Here is a 5884-nt window from a genome sequence, read left to right on the forward strand (position 1 = left end):
AAATAACCCCATCAAAAAATGGGGCAATGCACTAAACAAAGAATTCTCAACTGAGGAATATTGAATGTCTGAGAAACACCTCAAAAAATGTTCAATATCCTTATTCATCATGGAAATTCAAATCAAAACAACCTTGAGATTCTACCTCACACCAGTCAGAATGGCTAAGAGCAAAATTTCAGGTGACAGCAGATGCTGGCAAGGATGTGGAGAAAGAGGAACACTCTTCCATTGTTGGTAGAACTGCATGCTTATAAAAGCACTCTGGAAATCAGTCTGACTGTTCCTCAGAAAATTGGACATTGTACTACTTGAGGATCTAGCAATACCACTCCAGGGCATATGTACAGAAGGTGTTCCAACTGGTAATAAGAACACATGCTCTACTATGTTCATAGCATCCTTATTTATAATAGCCAGAAGCTGGAAAGAACCAAGTTGTGTCTCAACAGAGGGATGGATACAGAAAATGTGATACATTTACACAATGGAATACTACTCAGCTTTTAAATAACAATGAATTTATGAAATTCCTCAGCAAATGTATGAATCTGGAGGGTATCATCCTGAGTGAGGTAACCCAGTCATAAAAGAACACACATAATATGCACTCACTGATAAGTGGATATTAGCCCTGAAACCTAGAATACCCAAGATACAATTTGTAAAACACATGAAACTCAAGAAGAAGGAAGACCCAAATGTGGACACTTCATCCCTTCTTATCATTGGGAACAAAACTCCCATAGAAGAGGTTACAGAGACAAAGTTTGGAGCTGAGATGAAAGGATAGACCATCCAAAACTGCCCCACCCAGTGGTCCATCCCATAATCAGCCAACAAATGCAGACATTATTGCATACACCAGCAAGATTTTGCTAAAAGAACCCTGATATATCTGTCTCTGGTGAGGACACTGTAGGGGACTGAGCTAGGTCCTCTGAATATACTTTATAACAGCTGTGTAACTTAGTGTTCTTTGCTACTCAAAAGAGTTGGGAGTTCAGTTGTATCTGGCAACTGAAACTATACCTGGGACCGTTTTCTTTCTGCTTGGTTATCATGTCCAATTGTGATATGATGGTTTGTGCCCAGACTTATTAAATCATCTGAGGCCATATTCAGTGATATCTCTATGAGGCCTTCATTAGTTTGAAGGGGAAAAAAAGGAGGAGTTGATCTTGGTGATAGGATGTGTGGGGAGAAACTGAGAGCAGTGGAAACTATAGTTGGGATGTAATGTATGAGAGAAAAATTAAAAAGTAAAACAAGCAAGTAACCAAGCAAACAAACAAGTAAGAGATATTTGGTAGAGAATGGGACATTGTAGGGTAGATATTGTAAAAATACGTTGTATACATGTATGAAATCCTCAAAGAAGTTACACAATTTTTTAAGAATGGAAAAAATGTCAAAGTAAGTTAGAAAATATCATTGATGGTAATCATAAATCCATTTTCTTAAGTCATACTCATTCATATTTGGTACAAAATAGATTATTGCTATTCCTTTGTGAAATGATAGATGTGATTTTTGTCTATACAATTATAAAACTGTTAAAATAATTACCAGTAAATCAGAATTAAAATAATAAATTATACTGAATATTGACATTAAGCTGAAATATTTAAACATTAAAAGTTTAGTGATCTATGAATTCTGAAAATTAGATATAAGAAACTAACAAAAATATTACATAGACCTGAAAAAATAATTTAAGAAAGACATAATTCATTTGAAGAGGAAAGCACACAAGGTAACAAAAACAAAGGTTAATTTTATTACTGATTTACATTTTCAGAATAGAGTGCAATCTCTTAACACTATAAAGAATAAAAACAATGCTATCAAGTATAAATAAAATGAGAAATTATGGAAATGACATGATTAAAATATGCATTTATGAAATATTTATCTTAACATAAAGCTACTTGTTTTGAAAGTAACGTTAATGTATTTTGTAAAATATTTTATAAACCTCAAAAATTAAGTATGACATTCACATCATTCTACTGCAATTTTAAAACAACAAAGGACATCATCGATAGGACAACGATGCAGCCTACAAAATGTGAAAATATTATTATCAATTCTACATCCCATAGAGATATAATATGCAAAATATATAAAGAATAAAATAGACATTAAAAACGAATAATAAAGTTATAAATTGAGTTACAAATCTAAATGGATTATTTTCAGTAGAGGAATCACACATGCATGAGAGACTCTTAAAGATCATGTCAATCCTTAGCCATCAGGGAAATGCAAATCAAAACTAAAATTCCCTCTTACATGTGGAAGAACGTCTAAGATCAATAACACAAGTGACAGCTCATGCTGTTGAGGATGTAGATCTGGTGGGAGTGAATACTTATACATGCACTATAGAAATCTATATTCAGGTTCCTCAGAAAACTGGAAATTGATCTAACTCAGGACCAAGTTATACTGCTCTTGGGCATATACCCAAAGAACTCTTGAGTGTACCACATGAGCATGTGCTTATCAATATTAATTGTGAATTTATTCATAATAGCCAGGAACTGGAAATAACCTATATATCACTCAAATGATGACTGGACAAAGAAAATGTGGTACATTTAAACAATGGGGTATTACTCAGTGATAACAAAAATGATATCATGACCTTTACAGGCAAATGAATGGAACTAGAAAAGATTATTCTGAGTTAGTTAACCCAGACCTAGAAATGTATACATTGTATACATTCACTTATAAGTATATGTTAGGTTTTAAGTAAATGATAATAAAGGTAAAATCCATGGACCCTGAGAGGTTAATTAGTTAAGAATGAAGAATATAGGAGAGAAGCATGATTCTCTCTGGGAAAGAAAAGTAGAATAGATTCTATTGGTAGGCTTGGAGCAAGTGGGGACTGAAGTGGTTGGGGTGGATAGAATATGAGGGATCAGTGAAGGGAGAGATAGCTGAAATTTGGGAGGGAAAGTATGGAAACCTGGGGCGGTGAAGATATTCTGAAATCTATGAGTATGATCCTAGAAAGATGACCTAGTAATGGAGCATAAGGTGTTTGAACTGACCATCTTTTGTAGCCTGGCAAAATTCCAGTGGTAGGACTGGCTTACATTTGATTCAGTTATGGACAAGGAGGTCCACTGGAGATCTAGGACCTCTAAGGACGGGAGGTGTATCCCCAATTCTTTTTCTGCTCTTGAGACTCCTCCTCCTATTGGGTTGCCCCATCCAGCCATGATATAATGAGGGCTTTCACTTTCCTTGTCTTACTATCTCTTGTTTTGTCCTGTATGGTTCTTATCACTAGGAAGCCTGTACTTTTCTGAAGAGGATATAGGAGAGTATATCTGAGGGTAAAAGAAGGTGGAAAAGAGCCAGGAGTGGACAGGAAACTGTGGTTACAATGTACTGTATAAGAGGAAAAAAATCTATTTTCAATATAAAAGGCAAAAGAAAAGAAAACAGCCAAAGAAAGAAGACAGACTTTTAAATATTTTTCAACAATAAAGTGGTATACATCCTTTTATTTTACTACCTGTATACAGAAAATACAAGAGCTTTAAAAATGCATGGATTGCAATAAGTGTAAGATATACTATAATTTATGCTTAATACTAAATAGGCGTAATAGTCAATATACAATTGTAGAGTTGTATTTTTGAACTAAATATAAAATTATATATTTAGACCAAGGTTACAAATTAGTGTGATTTGGGGTGTCTTCTATTATTTTTCCTTTTTTCTATGGTAAACATTTAGCTTCACTTCTTTGCTTTGTTGGATTTAGTTTTTAGTATTTTATGTTTGGGGATAATTTGGAACTTAATTATGAGGTTCATCTTGAATGGGACCATTTTGTTTTTCATAGTAATACCTTTTATAATTTGAGGCTCACACAACTATGGTAATAACAATTACAGTCTGTGTCAATAAAAAAATAGTATAATGGTGCTCCTGATTGCTGCTTTTGTAAATTCACCTATTGCTATGGGAACAGGTGGAAGTGTTCATTTTATTACTATACAATAGAGAAGAAACACAACTGAATAGACTGAAACAATTTTCTTGGTAAGCTATGGATTCTATAAATAATGTATATCTTTCATATCCACCTTTATAAACATTTACTTTAGTCCCCTTTGACAAACAAGCATGCTGTTTGTCTTTAAGGTTGCTGCACTGCTAGCAGTAAAATTTAATTGAAATTTGAAAAAAATATAATGAAAATTTACCAACAAATAATATGCAGAAATAAAAATTCTAAGCCTTAGTTTGTATGTTTTATAAGAAAGTTTAGACATTCTCCCAGAAAATAAAAAGAAGCATAAAGGCTCATAGCACATGACCTTTCTTGTCCCAGGAAGTTGGCTAGTCCCTACAACAACCTCATCCTTTAATCAAAACAATTAGTAACTACATTCTAAACATTTATCCTTATCCACACAGATAAGTGTAGCTCTCAGCCCTCATCAAATAAATTTCCTTTTCTAACAGAGAAACACAATTACAGGAAAATGACAACCAATCAAAATGCAGGGAATACATGATCATACTGTACTCAGCCCCAAATCCTACATATAAAACACAACTTCAGCACCTAAGATCCAGAGAATATCATAGAAGAGGGAGAAGAAAGATTGCAAGAGCCAGGGGAATAGGAAGTCTGCTATGAGGTTATGTTTCCTAGACATTTTGGGAAGGCTAAACCTACAAACTCTCAACAACATGGCTACCTAAACAAGACCTGAAATACAACAATAGACATGCTTTCATGAAAAAGGCAATTTTCATTGAGCCCTAACCATAGATAGAGAACTTGAGGCAACTAGGAATGCTGAGACTGGGATAGATAATCAGAAGAATTTGCTCAATAACCTATTCAGTATCAAATGCTCAGACCCGAAAGTGTATACATCCAATAATATTTTAAATACTGAGCAAGATATTTAAGAACACACACACACACACACACACACAAACACACACACCAATTAAAGAAACAGCAGTCATGAGTTTGAAAGGAAACAATAAGAAGGTTCATGAGAAGGGTTAGAGGTAGAAATGGAAAGGAGGAAAGTTAAGCAACTATAATATATACACAGAGAAACACATACACATATACATATGAAAGATACATCTTCTGGGTATTTTTTCAAAGAAACATAAAATCACAATATCCTTCTAGACTATTGCCTTCCAATTATATTGGCTGACATTTCCTTAACTGGGGCTTTGCATATATATGGTAAAAATTCATTATATAATGCATATATAATGAACTTTTACCTTATTTGAAATATTTTTATAATATTGGTTTTAAGCAACCACTTAGCATTTGTATGTGTCACACAAATACACTCTTACATAACTTCCACCAACTTTTTTCTTCAAGATCATAAGTACAAGAATGATAGGAACCAAGGCTGAGCATAGTGTTTCCTTTTAGGATTTCCATAAAATTGTCCATCAAGGATTCTATATAATTATGCTCAATATCGATCAAACTTTTTACAAGGAAAGATTGATTTAAGTTTTCAACATTACAATTATCAAGTAGCAACAAAAATACATTTTTTGGTTAGGGGTGACCACAGCATAAGGAACTGTATTAAAGGGTTGCAGCATTAGGAATGTTGAGAGGCACTGCTATGAAGTTTACAAATAAGCTGCCAGATGCAAGTTAATACTAGGTGAGTTTATAGTAATAGTCCACTGAAAATACTACATACCTTGATACAATGATCCTTATAAGATTATATATTTCTTAATAACTAGACTCTTTTGATTTAGTGAAAGTGAGAGACACCCCACACAATAACATTTCCAGTGACCTCTTTACTGTGTTTAGACACCTCTTTTCCCATAAGTAGGATAGGTCAAGGTC

The sequence above is a fragment of the Mus pahari genome, chromosome X (assembly GCF_900095145.1).
Source record: "Mus pahari chromosome X, PAHARI_EIJ_v1.1, whole genome shotgun sequence".
Classification (NCBI taxonomy): domain Eukaryota; kingdom Metazoa; phylum Chordata; class Mammalia; order Rodentia; family Muridae; genus Mus; species Mus pahari.